Source organism: Stegostoma tigrinum, chromosome 1, assembly GCF_030684315.1.
Source record: "Stegostoma tigrinum isolate sSteTig4 chromosome 1, sSteTig4.hap1, whole genome shotgun sequence".
Taxonomy (NCBI): Eukaryota; Metazoa; Chordata; class Chondrichthyes; order Orectolobiformes; family Stegostomatidae; genus Stegostoma; species Stegostoma tigrinum.
Genome location: NC_081354.1, coordinates 150,019,568 through 150,036,727, shown reverse-complemented (window position 1 = coordinate 150,036,727; position 17,160 = coordinate 150,019,568). Strand labels below are relative to the sequence as shown.

Below are 17,160 nucleotides of genomic sequence, written 5' to 3'. Positions count from 1 at the left end.
ATGTGATCAACTGCATCCACTGCTCCCGATATGGCTTCCTCTACATCGGTGAGATGAAGCAGAGGCTTGAAGGCCACTTTGTACAGCACCTGTGCTCTGTTCGTGACAAACGACAACGCCTTCCAGTCATGAGGATTTCAACTCCCCCTCCCACTCCCTGGATGACCTGTCCATCCTGGGCGTCGTCTAGTGTCACAATGATGCCACCCAGAAACTGGAGGAGCAGCACCTCATATTCCACCTCGAGACCTTACAGCCCAATGGCTTAAATATGGATCTTACCAGTTTAAAATCCTCCCCACCCTCGGCCTCATCCCATGACCAACCTTCCCTCTCATTCCCGCCTTCTTGACCTAACACAACCTGCGCATCCTCTCTCCCACCTATCCGCTCCTCCCATCTCACTGACCAATCCCCACCACTCCCTACCTGCTCTATCACCATCCTACCTACTTTCCCCAGCCCCACCCCTCCTCTCTCTATTCATTTCTCAGCTCCCTTCCCTCACCCCCTGCCCGCCCCCATTTCTGAAAAAGGGTCCCAACCCAAAACGTCGCCTTTCCTGTTCCTCTGTTGCTGCCTGGCCTGCAGTGTTGTGTTATCACTGTACAACTGCACACATTTAACATACAAGTGTTTCACCTGCCTGCCATTAACTGTATCTTTGCAATAGTTTACACATCAAATATTTACTTAATTCATTTTCATCAGGACTTATTATTTGTTCCTTGCTTTATCCTTTTGCACTTTTACTTCACCTTCTAATTACTTTCATTTTGAAAGTTTAGTCACTCAGATTGCTTCTTACTGTGCTTCAGTATCATGCGACTGAAAGCGTCTCTTTTTCATCTCATTAATTTGCTCTCATAACCTTGAGAAGGTTAGAGGACTATTAGATGAGAGCAGATGAACTGCTAACCTAAATAAAAGCTACAGCACTTCAAAAATAATCAATTACTAAGTACACTGTTTCAGGATATTTCAAGGACATAACATGCTAGGTGGAGGTAAACGTATTATGAGCAATTTTAGAAAATTTGAATTATCAAGAACTTACCCTCCTTCTGCTGAAATCATTGTTCCTGATAACTTCAGTGTTAATTTTCAAAAAGAGGCACTTCTCCTTTACTCATCAATCTAGTACCACTGCCCTGAACGATATCATAATATATGTCAATCAGACTGCCCACAGTTCTGGTCATTCTAATAATTTAGTAAATCGTTAAAAGTTTCCCTTGCCTTTAGACCCCACTCCTTCACTTAATGAGGCCTATGTTCTTTTTCTCAAGCAAAACTCCGCTGCCCTGAGGGTTTGATTTGCATCGTTTACACTATGGACATTTCAGAGAAAATGAATCAGACTTATGAAGGTGGCACCCTGCTTCACTGCTGCTGTTCTGCAGCATTTGTGTTCTCTGCAGACCATCCCACTCTTTCTGGGTCTGCAGATAAGATCGTTATCTCCAACCAATTTGAGCTTTATGATTAATATTGGTATTGTCTGACCAAGGTGGTTTGGGAGTCTGGAGCTATTACAAACCAGTGGGACTAATTTGTTCTGTCTCTTCAGTTCTTTTTAATTGAACAGTTATTTGCAGGCAGGAAGTCAGGAAGTTCACTTTGACTTTAGCTTTATGGGTAACTCACAGACAATAGCAGATGTAAATTCCACACATAAATTTTGTCTGGTATATACATTCAACTGGGGAGTGGACCCCATCCAGGGAGAGTCAATTAGAAGCTTTCTAGAAGCTTCTGGTAGTCTTGTGTTGGAGTTGCACAGACCACCTGGTTCGAATTGGCAATTTTAGCAAAATTCTGAGTTTACTTGTTAATAATAGTAAAAGTTAGTCCCTGAGCTCCAACTTAGAGAGTGCATGCTTAAAGTAGTGACTAGATTTTTCCTTCACTGAGTATGATGACAGTGGGGCCCTTAAATAACGATCTCAGTCTTCTCAGTATGTAATTGCAGGAAATTCAGAAAAGAATGCTTCTAATGAGAGGGAGCTTTGATAACTGGTGAAGGCAAGTGAGCTCTGCTGATATTATCTTCTTCCTGAAGCTGGCTTCATTGCACTTCAATACAGTTTGCAACATCTGCAGTTCTTGCAATCTCCTTCATCTCACTTCAGCTCGAATTCCCTAGGTCTGGAAATCTGGCTGTTCACTGTAAAATCTGAAAAGCGGACAAAACAAATGACCTTGAGCTTCTGGTTGCCTGCCACTTCAGCACACCATGCTCCCTGGCCAAAATCTCTGCCTCGGGCTTGTTGCCTTGCTCCAGTGAAGCTCAGCACAAGCTCGAAGAACAACATCTCATTTTCCACTTGGGGACCATGCAATTCACAGATGCTGCCAGACCTGATGAGCTTTTCCAGCAACTTTGTTTTTGTCCCTGTAAGTAATTTTTGGACTTGGGCACCTTCTCCAATGTCCTTACCCCAACCATCACACACCAGGCCTTATCATCACATGAGTTGATACAATAAACAACCCATTGTCAGCTTCTAACGGTGCCCATTAGCAACTATTCATTCTCCCAGGCTGACCTTTATCCATTCCCTTGTCTGTCCAACTGTGCTTCTCGCTCTCTGGGCTGAACCTTTTGTTTTATTTTTGTCACCATCCTCTCCCTACCCCTTCTTCAGCAAATGTATGAACCTTTTCATAGCTACAATCAGTTCTGAAGAATTACCAGACCTAAAATGTTGTATCTACTAAGGATATATGCACATTGTCAGCCTAACTGCTCTTGCCTTGCCCTTGTCAGTTCTGGAATGAGTGGACTGGTGATCAGCTGGGACCAGAGATTTGCTTTTTCAGCCCAATGAGACTCATTTAAAAATTCTATCTCCTGCACACAGCTTTTTGGTCATTCAAAGCCAAGATTTTCTCTGCGTGTTACTCCAGTAAATCCAAACTTAACTAAAGAAATGTAACAAGCAGCAGCTGCAGTCAACCCTTTCTTACAGCAGCTGTATTTTTAAGCCCTCTCAAACTTGTCCTTTGTAATTATGTGAGGTTTTCAGATCCACTCTCTTCTACAGTTTTGGAAAAAACAGTAAGCATTTCTGAAGCTAAGAGGAGCCTAAAAAGTAGAGAGATAAAGTTAAAAGGAAATTAAGAAAGCAAACAGAGGTTACAGAAAGATGTTGGTTAGTAGAACTGAGGAAAATTCAGAGGTGTTTTATCAATATATTAAGGACAAGAAGATATCGAAGGAAAGGGTTAAATCTGTTATTAATGGACATGATAACCTTTGTGTAGACGCAGATGATGTCGGCAGGGTCCAAATGAGTATTTTGTTTCCGTCTTCATGAAGGAGAGATTGCCCTAGATATTCCAGTTAAAGAGGAGGTCTGTGAAATACTAGCCAAAATAAGCATAAACTACATAGAACACAGAACAGTACAGAACCATACAGGCCCTTCGGCCCATGATGTTGTGCCAACTTATTATACCCTGCATATCCTACATTTTACTATCCTCCATGTGCCTATCCAAGAGTTGCTTAGATGTCCATAATGTATCTGACTCCACTACCACTGCCGGCAGCGCATTCCACACGCTCACCACTCTCTGTGTAAAAAACCTACCTCTGACATTTCCCCCATACCCTCCTCCACTCACATTAAAATTATGTCCCCTCATAACAGTCATTTTCACCCTGGGAAAAATTCTCTGGCTATCCACTCTGTCTATGCCTCTCGTGATTTTGTACACCTCTATCAAGTCATCTTTCATCCTTCTTTGATCCAACGAGAAAATAAAGCGAACAGAAGTTTTGGAGGGATTGATAAATTGTTTCCCAGACTGTTAAAGGAAGTCAGGGAAAAATTACTGGATGCTCTGAAGATGGTTTTCTAACCCTCTCTAGGTACAGGTGAAGTACGAGAGAATTGGTGGTTTGTGAGCAACGGGTTATTATTCAGTAAAGATGACAGTAATCGGCCAAATGAGAAAGGGTAGGTCAATCCAGCTTTGGTGACGGGCAAATTACTCAATTCAATATCAGAATTAACTGTTACTTGGAAAGATGTGTGTTTTGCTCAGAGAAGATTGCGTCTTACTAGCAAGTGATTTTTTGAAGGTTTGAGTTATATGAAGAGGTTGGACAGACTGGATGTTTTCTCCTGGAGCATTGGAAGTTGAATGGTGAGTTTACAGGGGTCTATAAAATCATGAGGGGCATAGATAAGGTGAATAGTAAAAGCTTTTTTCCTGAGTAGAGGAGTCCAAAATTTGAGGGCACAGGTTTAAGATGGGAGGGGAAGGATTTAAAAGGGACTGAGGGGCAACTTTGTTCACACAGAGGGTGGTGAGAGTATGGAACACGGTGTTAGAGGAAGTGGTAGAGATGGGTGCAATTACAACATTTAAAAGACATTTGGACAGGTAGATGAAGATGAAAGGTTTGGAGGGATATGGACCAAACAAAGGCAAATGGGAGTAGTTAAGTCTGGGATATTTAGTCGGCTTGGACTGGGGGGTCTGTTTCCACGTTGTATGCATCTCTGACTTTAAGTAATGAGGATTGATGAGGGGAGTGCAATAGATGCTATATATGTGGATTTTAGTGAGGCATTTGACATGGTCCATCATGACAATAATCTGAAAAATAAAGCCTTGAGATAGGCCCTTGGGGGAGGCGATGGTCTAGTGGTATTATTGCTGGACTGTTAAATTAGAGACCCAGATAATGTTCTGGGGACCTGGGCTTCCATCCCACCATGGCAGCTGGTGGAATTAGAATTCACTAAAAATATCTGGAATTAAGAATCTAATGATGAGCGTGAATCCATTGCCAATTGTTGGAAAAATCCATCTGGTTCACTAATGCCCTTTGGAGAAGGAAACTGCCATCCTTACCTCGTCCGGCCTATATATGACTCCAGGCTCATGGCAATGTTGTTGAGTCTGAACTGCGCTCTGGGCAATTAGGGATGGGCAATAAATGCTGCCTCACCAGCGACGCCCTCATCCCGTTAAAGAAAAACAAAGGGAAAATGAATTGGATCCACAATTGGTTTAACGATAGACAACAAAGTTTGACAGATGTTTTTGTGACTGGGAAGTCTTTTCCATTTGTATTCCACAGGTTCTATGTTGAATTCCTTACTGTTTTTGAGATGAAAGTTTAAACTTTAATGTGGGAAGCAAGATTGGAAAATTTGTCGACAACACAAAAATTGGTAAGGTAGTTGATGGTGAAGAGAATAGTTGTCAACTGCAGGGTGATATCATAGTTTTATTGAATGAGTGAGAATGTGCCAAATTTATTTCCCTTTATTCATTCATAGGGTGAGGGCATCACTGTTCGGCATTTATTGACCATCCCTAATTGCCCAGAGGGCAGTTAAGAGCCAACCATATTGCTGTAGGTCTGGAGTCACATGGAGGCCAGACCAGGTGAGGATGGTAGTTTGAGATAACAAGGTGTAGAGCTGGATGAACACTGCAGCCAGGCAGCATCAGAGGAGCAGGAAAGCTGACATTTCGGTTCTGGACCCTTCTTCAGAAAAATTTGAAGAAGGGTCCAGACCCAAAATGTCAACTTTCCTGCTCCTACGATGTTGCCTGGCCTGCTGTGTTCATCCAGCTCTATACCTTGTTGTCTCAGATTGTCCAGCATCAGCAGTCCCTACTAATTCTGAGGATGATAGTTTCCTTCCCTAGAGGACATTAGTGAGCCACATGAGTTTTTCCAACAATCAGCAATGGATTCACAGGCATCATTAGGCTTGTAATTCCAGGTATTTATTGAATTCAAATTTCACCATCTGCTGTGGCAGGATTTGAAACCAAGTCTTCAGTAGGCCATTGCCTCCCCTACTGGAATGGCATTCAATCCAAAGAATTGTGAAATTATGTATTTGGGAAGGCTTAGATAGATTGATTTTTGGAATCTTCCAGGGGAATCCAGGGTTACAGGAAAAGTACATGAAAGTTGTTGTGATGGCGGACCAAGCTTGAGGGACTGAATTGCCTACTTGTATTGCTATTTTTAATGGTCTTATGGAAACAGAAGTGCATTCAGAGGGTTAGGGGATGTGAGAGCCCTTGGAGTACATGTCAGCAGGTCCCAAAAGTTTACAGTACAGGTAGGTATATGGTGGTACAGAACACATATGGATGTTTTCATTCATTGGGGCAAGTATTGAATGCAAAGGCAGGTATGTAATTCTGAACAATATAAGAAACGAGTAGGCCATAGCTGTAATTTTGTGCACAGTTCTAATCACCACATTACGTGAAAGATTTGTGCTCTAAAGACTGTATGGGTTGGCTTATATTCCTTACAAGAGATTAGGCTGAGAAGTGACTTACTTGAGGTGTACAAAATAATGAGTGGCATAAATAAGGTGGACAGTGAAGACCAGTTTTCTATTTGGGAGAAGTCAATTACTGATGGCACAGATTGACAGAAGAATTAGAGAGGTCATGAGGAAAAGCATTTTCATCCTGACAGTGGTGGCTGTCCTTCCTCTTTGTCCTATTTGTTGAATGAAGCAGGAACCCTCAAAACACTTAAGGAGAATCTGGATCTGTTCCCAAACACTGTACCCTGCAAAACTATGGACCAAGTACTCAACAATGAAATAGAATGGGTGCCTAGTTTTAATCAGCCAGCATAGACACAATGGGTGGAATGGCCTCTTTCTGAAACTTTTCTGTGGTCCTATCATACAGTAATTAGCTTTTCCAGTCCATTGCCAAATAGGTCTCCTGTTATTTCTGTGAGTTCTCTTTGATACCATGATTCCATACAAATAAGTTTTCCAAATGGAAAGATTGCTTTCATCTTTAGTATTCATTCCAACAAGGCTGGGGAGTGGGTGATGCACATGATGCTCAGAACATAATAAGAACACAAGGGGTGTCCAAGCAAATTGGCTAAGTAGCCTATCAGTCTTATGACCCAGTATGCAAAGTAGCCAATTGGACACATACACCATCCTGATTGGTTGGTTTCTCAGCCAATAATTTCTGTTTCTGTGACTAATTGCTTTCATTGGCTGAGTGGAAGATAACCAGATTCACAGTTTTTCCTTTCTTGCTGACTTCATGCACTGTCCAGTTTGGGCATGTTTGGTGTTGTTTTCTTTACTCTTCTACAGATTTGGCCAGTCCCTGCTGGAGCAGAAGGAAAAGTGGAGCTTCTATATTTTGTTAAGCCCCCGCAAGGCCTTCTTCAGTCTTGATTTCTCCTTAGTTATTTTCTGATGGTGTCAGCTTGGCTCTCTTGACATACATAAGGTGCCCAGTATGGAGTCAAAAACAGAGTACAAAGGCCGTGAAATTATGCCTGTTTGAAAGGATTTGACCCCATTGTGGCTACAATTGTCAATTCTGGTCAGCTGTTTGATGTGAGGGAGGACATATAATGTGAGAAGTGGTGGTGATAAGGGGCCCAGAAACAGGAGATGCACCAGCGCCCTAATCTTTGTCTCTTGGCAGTGCACTCCAATCATGTTGGTAAGATTCCAAAGCTTCCATTTGGACAAGGATACTCTCAATTGTCCATCATAACTTTGTTGAAAGTTCAGCAGCTTTTTTCTTCATTGCTGTTGCCCAGAATTCCATCTCATCAACTATTGAAGCAATTTGTCACAGATTCCGCATTCAGCATAGAAACAGGCTCTTTGGCCTGTGTGCCTATGCCAACCAACAAACACCAAGCTACATAAATCCCAATTGCCTACGCTTGGTCCATTGCCCACTAAGTTTAGGTTGATAAGTAGCATTAAATCACATAATGACCATCTCTAACAAGACAGAGTTGTCAGATACATTATTATCATTCAAATTCCCACCATTATCAACCTGGGGGTTACCCTTATCCAAAAATTTAAATGGGACCAAACAGATAAATATTTTGGCTACAACATCTGATTAGAGGCTGGAAATTGTGAGTGAAAACTCACCTCTTGATTACACAGAGCCATTCCAACCTCTCAACAGCTCAGGAGTGTGATGTAATACTCTCCACTTGCGTGGATGGGTGCAATTCCAACAACACTGCTCATGCAGAAAAAGAAAAGCTTGCTTGATTGGCAGCCCATAACTACCTTAAAAATTTACACCAATAACAGTGTGAACTATCCATAACATGCAATGCATCAATTCGCCAATACTCTTTTGACAAAACTTGTAGCATATAGTGTAGTGAAAGTACATTGTTGTCCATTTCAGTCACTTGAAGCCACCACACAGATTAGTACCAATGGAAGCAGTTTGTAAGCAGAAGGAAAGGTTGAGGAAGTCGTTTTAATATAATATCCATTACACTTTAAATACTAGATATCTCAGGGTGTTCTTTACTTGTTGGAAGAACCTCACACTGATGACAAGACGAATGTAAAACAAGGAGTCTGAATCTTTTCAGACGGTGTACTGAATGCTGGACAGATAATATTTCATGTTACAGATTCACTCAGTTTCAAAGGCATGCCAGGGATGCTCAAGATCACTCAGAGATAGTAAGAACTGCCAATGCTCCGCTTTTTTCTGAAGAAGGGTCCCAACCCAAAACATCAACTTTCCTGCTTCTCTGATGCTGCCTAGCCTGCTGTGCTCCTCCAGCTCCATACTGTGTTATATTTGCTCAAGATCACTATCGCTTTTTAGAGCTACTGAAATTGAAACTGCTGAAAGTAATCATACAAAAGTGATACCAAACTCCAAGTTTAACGACTGGAAACATTGTTTATTGCTCATGTGCAAGGAAACTAGCTGTAAAGAAATAGTAGCAGTTTCAAACAAATTATGACTTGTCCAAATGATATTTCCACTGTTGTATTGATTAACACCTCCAGATGGAATGTCATTCTACTGTTAAAGTGGGAGGTAATAACCTAGTGATCCTATCTCTAGACTTATTCCAGAAACCTAGGGAATGTTCTGGGAACATGAGTTTGTATCTCGCTATGGTAGGTGGTGGGAACTGATTTCAATAAAAAATGGTCGAAAGGTGAACATGAAACCATTGTTGACATTCAGGATAAACCCATTTGATTTACTAATGTCTTTCAATGAAGGAAACTGTTGCCTTTACCGGGTCTGGCCCCCATGTAATCCCAGGACTACAGCAATATGGTTGGCTCCTAACTATCCTTTGGGCATTAGGGATGGACAGTAATTGCTGGTCTAGTCAGTGGCACCATCAAAATCTGTCAATATCTGAAAAGAAGAAAAGCAGTGCAAAGCTTGTGGTAAAACTTGTATTTGTTACTCACAGCAATTACTAAGACCACTGGTCAACCAAAGGGTACCCTATATACATACTACAGCAAAAGAACAAGAGAATGCAGTCAACATAGAGGCAGATGACTCTGAACATAACTTTCTGCTCAATTTTAGATGCAGCAACCAGGCACATACAAATGACTGTTGGTAGCAGGGACATAGATGGTCTTATAGATACAGGAGCATCTGCCAACTTCAATGGAGTCAAACTCTTTGACAATCTTCAGGATCGCCCCATTGTCTGTAAAACCAATGAATGCAAAAGTGTTTCCTTACATCAGTAACCCTAAACCTAACCCATCGAAAGTTCTCAAGAGTTTCAAAATATCAGTCTCATTTAAAGATACCAGAGGACTGGAAAATGGCTAATGTAACATTCCGGTTAAAGAAAGGCAGGAGGCAGAAGACAGAAAATTAAAGGCCATGTAGCATGACCTTGCTCATCCCCAAGATTTTAGAGTGCATTACCAATAAAATTCTGGAATTAACAGTCTAATCATTTTAGGAAAATTCTCATAACTAAGAGCCAAATGATTGTCAGGACTAAAAAAAAATCTTGTTAACAAATGTATTTTTGGTCTTAACTGGTTTTTGTGCTAGGGAATTCCATAGGCTCACTGCTCTCTTGCAAAAAGAATTTCTCGTCTCAGTCCTAAATGAATTACCCTGTATCCTTAGACTGTGATCCTTTGTTCTGGACTACCCACCATTGGGAACATCCTTCCTGCATCAAACCTGTCTCGGTCCTATGAGAGTTTTATAGGATTCTATGCGATCGCCCCTTCACTTTTCTGAACTCCAGTGAATACAATCCCAACTGACTCAATCTCTCCTCATAAACCAGATTGATTTATTCAAATAGCTATGCCACAAGTTTACTAATTAAGGGAGAGATGTGGTGTATAACTGGGGTGGTTGGTTTGTAATGCAGTGTGGTGCCAACATCATGGGTTCATTTCCTGCACCAGGTGAAGTTACCATGAAGAGCTCTCCTCTTGCATGAGGTTGGGTGACCCTGAGGTTAAACTATCATCAGTTGTCTCTCTTTAATGAGAGAGCAGCCTGGTCTGGTCTGGAAAGACTATGGTGACTTTACTGTTCAGCATATAACATTTGGAAAAATGTAACATTTTGTTTGCTTGAACCTGCTGTACTGAAATCCCTGGAGTAGCAACATTATACAATATTTTTCACTCTATTTGCAACAAAATTCATGAGAATAAATAAATCAATATTTAATTGTGTTGGCGGAGGGAGTCAGTCAGCAGAAACAGTGTCTAAGGAACCTGTTTAATAAAAGCAGCATGTGTTATCTCTGATTCCAACATCGCCCGTTCTTACTATCTCTGATGTTGATTTCCATGCTAGGTGTGTTTGACTGTGTTTCTAATCCTAAGGATCTCAAACCATCTTCTAAATTCAGAAATTATGAAAGGACATCTCTAAAGTGTGTTGCTCTTTTGTGCTGAACAATAAAACAAAAGTGCAGAAAAATTTGTGGAGCTGGATGAACACAGCAGGCCTACAGCATCTTAGGCCTAGACCCTTGGTCTGAAACATCAGCTTTCCTGCTCCTGAGATGCTGCTTGGCCTGCTGTGTTCATCCAGCTCCATACCCTGTTATTTCGGATTCTCCAGCATCTGCAGTTCCTATTATCTCTGCAGAAAAATGTGACTTGTAGAAGCACATAAGCAGTTATTTGCAATCTTATGTTTCATTATCATGACATTTCACCACATTAAACTCTTTGGATATCAGTGGTGCTGTCTTATGCCCAAAAATAAATGCATTTCCAATGTGTATACAAAAATAAGCTCAAAGTAATTTTCTAAGGCACGGAACATGGATGCTGTTTCAAGTAATCCAGAAGCTGGTTCTACAGCATACGTTGGGATTGATCCTGAGTTTGTGCAACAGTACTTAACAGATAATAGCAGCCACATTACAGTTTTTCCACGTGAAGCCAATGGAATTAATAATTAGGAAAGATATAGCAACTGTCAATATCTATTTATTATCCAAAATCTAGCAATTCACAAGTACAATAATTGAAATGGTCAAATAAAAGCAATTAATACACCAACACCTGGAAACAACCTCTTTATTGCAAGAAGGCAGAGAAAAGATGCCTCAACCAACCAGACCATTGCAATGAACAACTCCAGTACCTATTCCAATATGTTCTAGCAGGGAAACTAAAGTTTGTTTTTAATTAAATCTTAATTTTAGTAATAATTGAAATAAACAACTTTTTTGTCATCAACATGAATGGAGCTTGCAAATCTAAGGCATCATCACCCCATCTTAAAATGTTTAACTCAAATTTGCAAATACTGAAAAGGAAGAGCAAATTCCGACAGATTATAACTATCCTACAAGTGATCTTATCAGTTCTTAGAAGTATCTTCCAATTAATTTGATTTGCTTACATTGAGAATATCACAGTGAGAAATGTGATTTGTCTTGTCAGACAAACTTCTGAATCCAAATTAAGAAAATTATGATGGTCGGTGACATGGGCTGGCAGTGATAAATTGAGCAATGTTACTGAAAGGAATGATGGTGAATAGGCAAGGCAAATATTTAAACAGTGAATGGAGGAACTGCAACAATTGTGCATTTGTGTCTGGCATAAAAACAAAATGAGAAATGTGGCCTGGCCATGGCTAACAAGGGAAATTAGCGATACTATCACATTCAAGGAAGGGATGTTAAATAAAACAGCAAGCCCCAGGATTGGGGGCAGTTAATATTTCAGCAAAGGAGGAAAAAAAGATTGATAAAGAGGGGTAGAGTATGAGAGTAAGCTTGTGGGGAACATACAAACTGATTGTAAATGCTTCATTTGATATGCAAAGAGAAAAAAAATTAGTGAAGACAAAGGTGGGTCCCTAACTTACAGAAACAGGAGATGCTATAATGGGAAATGGAGAGATAGCAAACCAATTAAATATATATTTTGGGGTTAACATTGTACCAGAGATAATGGGAACTGCAGATGTTGGAGAATCTGAGATAACAAAGTGTGGAGCTGGATGAACACAGCAGGCCAAGTAGCATCTCAGGAGCACAAAAGCTGATGTTTCAGGCCTAGACCCTTCATCAGAAAAGGTGGATGGGGAGAGGGTTCTGAAATAAATACGGAGAGATGGGGAGGTGAATCAAAGATGGATAGAGGAGAAGATAGGTGGAGAGGAGACAGACAAGTTAAAGGGGCAGGGATGGAGCCTGTAGAGGTGAGTATAGGTGGGGAGGTAGGGAGGGGATAGTTCAGTCTGGGGAGGATGGGCAGGTCAAGGTGGGGGGCGGGATGAGGTTAATAGGTAGGAAATGGAGGTGCGGCTTAAGGTGGGAGGAGGGGATAGGTGAGAGGAAGGACAGGTTAGAGAGGCAGGGACGAGCTGCGCTGACTTTGGGATGCAGTGGGGGGAGGGGGAGATTTTGAAGCTGGTGAAATCCACATTGATACCATTGGGCTGCAGGGTCCCCAAGCGGAATATGAGTTGCTGTTCCTGCGACCTTCGTGTGGCATCATTGTGGTACTGCAGGAGGCCCAGGATGGACATGTCATCAAAGGAATGGGAGGGGGAGTTGAAATGGTTTGCGACTGGGAGGTGCAGTTGTTTGTTGCGAACCGAGCGGAGGTGTTCTGCAAAGCGGTCCTCAAGCCTCCGCTTGGTTTCCCCAATGTAGAGGAAGGCACACTGGGCACAATGGATACAATATATCACATTGGCAGATGTGCAGGTGAACATCTGCTTGATATGGAATGTCATCTTGGGGCCTGGGATGGGGCTGAGGGAGGAGGTGTGGGGGCAAGTGTCGCACTTCCTGCAGTTGCAGGAAAAAGTGCCGGGTGTGGTGGGGTTGGGGGTGAGTGTGGAGCAGACAAGGGAGTCACGGAGAGAGTGGTCTTTCCGGAAAGCAGACAAGGGTGGGGAAGGAAAAGTGTCTTTAGTGGTGGGGTCAGATTGTAGATGGCGGAAGTGCCAGAAGATGATGCGTTGTATCCGGAGGTTGGTGGGGTGGTATGTGAGAACGAGGGGGATTCTCTTTTGGCGTTTATTGCGGGGGCGGGGTGTGAGGGATGAGATGCGAGAAATGCTGGAGACTCAGTCGAGGGCGTTCTCAACCACTTCGGCGGGCGGGGGGGGGTCGTTGCGGTCCTTGAAGAACGAGGGCATCTGGGATGTATGGGAGTGGAATGCCTCATCCTGGGAGCAGATGCGGCAGAGGCAAAGGAATTGGGAATCGGGGATGGAATTTTTGCAGGAGGGTGGGTGGGAGGAGGTGTATTCTAGGTAGCTGTGGGAGTCGGTGGGCTTGAAATGGATATCGGTTGCTAGGTGGTTGCCTGAGATGGAGACAGAGTGGTCCAGGAAGGGGTGGGATGCGTTGGAGATGGTCCAGGTAAACTTGAGGTTGGGGTGGAAGGTGTTGGTGGAGTTGATGAACTGTTTGAGCTCCTCTTGGGAGCATGAGGCGGCGCCGATACAGTCAGTGATCTAACGGAGGAAGAGGTGGGGTTTAGGGCCGATGTAGGTATGGAAGAGGGACTGTTCTGCATAACCTATGAAGAGGCATGCACAGCTTGGGCCCAGGCAGGTACCCATGGCCACCCTCTTGTCTGTAGGAAGTGGGAGGAATCAAAAGAGAAGTTGTTGAGGGTGAGGATGAGTTCGGCTAGGCGGATGAGGGTGTCGATGGAGGCGGATTGGTCTCACAGCCAGGGCATGGAGTACTAGAGTTGGCAAAACACATTGCAGCTATATTAAACCCTTGTTCGGCCTCATTTGGAATATTGTGTACAGTTTTGGTCACCACATTACCAGAAGGAGTGGAAGCTTTTGACAGAGGGCAGAGAATGTTACTCAGACTTGATGGCATTGGCTGTGAGGAAAGGTTAAAAAGACGAGAACTGTTTTCACTGGAAGGACGGCAGCTGAAAGGAGACCTGATAGAGGTCTACACAATTATGAGAGGCATTGGTAGGGTGGGTAGTTAGAGGCTTTTCCCAATTTCATTTACAAGGGAGCACAGGTTCAAGGTGAAAGGGCAGAAGTTTAAGGGAAATGTCTGAGGAGAATGGTAGGGGCCTGGAACGCACTGTCAGAACAGGCAGTGGAAGCAGGCACGTCAGCGACATTTAAGAGGCATCTGATTGTTACATGAATGGGGAGGGAATAGAGGGATACAGACCTAATAAGTGCAGAAAGGTTGTTTTTTAGTTTAGTCACTGCATGATGATCAGCAAAGGCTTGGAGAGCTGGAGTTATACTTCTCTTTGTTCTTTATATGCAGCAGGCAGCGAAGAGGGCAGATGGTACACTGGCTTTCATAGCAAGAGGATTTGAGTACGACAGAACAGAAGTCTTGCTGCTATTGTAAAGAGCCTTGGTGAGACCACATTTGGAATGTTGTGTGCAGTTTTGGTCACCTTACGTGTTCTGGCTATAAAGCGAGTGCTGCATTTTGGAAAGGCAAATCAAGGCAGGACTTATACACGCTTCATGGTAAGGTCCTGGGGGTGGAGCCGAACAAAAAAGAACATGGGGTGCAGGTTCTTAGCTCCTCGGAAGTGGAGTCACAGTTGGACAGGATCGTGAAGAAGGCATTTGGAACGCTTGCTTTCATTGATCAGTGTGTTGAGTAAAGGAGTTGGGACGTCATTTAGTGGATGTATTTGTGAGTCCACTTTTGGAATACTGTATTCAATTCTGGTCTCCCTGCCACAGGAAGGATGTTATGAAATTTGAAATGGTGCAGAAAAGATTTACAAGGATGTTGGAGGCTTTTAGCTATAGGGAGAGACTGGGGCTATTTTCCCTGGAGCATTAGAGGCTGAGGGGTGACCTTATAGTAGTGCACAAAATCATGAGGGACGCTGATATGGTGAATAGTCACTGTTTTTTCCCCCAGGGTACAGGATTCCAAAACTAGAGGGTATAGATGAACCATGAGAGGGGAAAGATGTGAAAGGGATCTAAAGGGCGATTTTCTCACACAGAGGATGGTGCATTAATGGAATGAGCTGCTAGAGGAAGTGGTGGAGTCTGGTATAAAGATAATGTTTAAAGGGCATCTGGATGGGTAAATGAATAGGAAGGGTTTGGAAGGATACGAACCAAATGCTGGCAAATGGGACTAGATTAGTTTAGGACATCTAGTTGATATGAACAAGTTGGACCTAAGAGTCTGTTTTCGTTCTGTACATAGAACATGGAACATAGAACATAGAACAGTACAGCACAGAACAGGCCCTTCAGCCCACAATGTTGTGCCGACCATTGATCCTCATGTATGCACCCTCAAATTTCTGTGACCATATGCATGTCCAGCAGTCTCTTAAATGACACCAATGACCTTGCTTCCACAACTGCTGCTGGCAACGCATTCCATGCTCTCACAACTCTCTGTGTAAAGAACCTGCCTCTGACATCCCCTCTATACTTTCCACCAACCAGCTTAAAACTATGACCCCTCGTGCTAACCATTTCTGCCCTGGGAAATAGTCTCTGGCTATCAACTCTATCTATGCCTCTCATTATCTTGTATACCTCAATTAGGTCCCCTCTCCTCCTCCTTTTCTCCAATGAAAAGAGACCGAGCTCAGTCAACCTCTCTTCATAAGATAAGCCCTCCAGTCCAGGCAGCATCCTGGTAAACCTCCCCTGAACCCTCTCCAAAGCATCCACATCTTTCCTATAATAGGGAGACCAGAACTGGACGCAGTATTCCAAGTGCGGTCTAACCAAAGTTTTATAGAGCTGCAACAAGATCTCACGACTCTTAAACTCAATCCCCCTGTTAATGAAAGCCAAAACACCATATGCTTTCTAAAACATCTGCACACCAAGATCCCTCTGTTCCTCCACACTGCCAAGAATCCTATCCTTAATCCTGTACTCAGCTTTCAAATTCAACCTTCCAAAATGCATCACCTCACATTTATCCAGGTTGAACTCCATCTGCCACCTCTCAGCCCATCTCTGCATCCTGTCAATGTCCCACTGCAGTCTACAATAGCCCTCTATACTATCAACAACACCTCCAACCTTTGTGTCATCTGCAAACTTGCTGACCCATCCTTCAATCCCCTCATCTAAGTCATTAATAAAAATTACAAACAGTAGAGGCCCAAGGACAGGGCCCTGTGGAACCCCACTCACCACTGACTTCCAGGCAGAATATTTTCCGTCTACTACCACTCGCTGTCTTCTGTTGGCCAGCCAATTCTGTATCCAAGCAGCTAAGTTCCCCTGTATCCCATTCCTCCTGGCCTTCTGAATGAGCCTACCATGGGGAACCTTATCAAATGCCTTACTGAAGTCCATATACACCACATCCACAGCTCGACCCTCATCAACTTTTCTAGTCACATCCTCAAAAAACTCGATAAGGTTTGTGAAGCATGACCTACCCCTCACAAAGCCGTGTTGACTGTATTTGATCAAGCCATGCTCTTCCAGATGGTCATAAATCCTATCCCTCAGAATCCTTTCTAACACCTTGCAGACGACAGACATGAGACTTACTGGTCTGTAATTGCCAGGGATTTCCCTATTTCCTTTCTTGAAGAGAGGAATTACATTTGCCTCTCTCCAGTCCTCATCTCTCTGACTATTAGCTATTATATGAATTGCAGTGGTTCAAGAAGGCAACTCACTACTATCCTCACAAGAGCAACCAAAAATAGGCAATAAATGCTGGTTCAACTTCCCACAACCCATGAATAAATAAGAAATCTGATTAATGACGCGGCATTAAAAACTCCTTAATTCTGTAATAAATATTTTGAGGTCATACAACAGGAGATTAATTGGAAGCAAATGGCATTTTCTGCACTAAAAAGCATCCTCTTGCAAAATCCACCACAATACGTGTCATACAGATCAAGGTTGTCAGGTAAGTGA

At 42.8% G+C, this 17,160-nt stretch overlaps 1 protein-coding gene across 1 annotated transcript in view; it reads right to left on the bottom strand.

Annotated features, from left to right (window-relative positions):
• Positions 1 to 17,160, bottom strand: part of adamts12 (ADAM metallopeptidase with thrombospondin type 1 motif, 12) — a 532,086-nt gene that overhangs the window by 142,309 nt on the left and 372,617 nt on the right. The gene's annotated exons all lie outside the window — the stretch shown is intronic.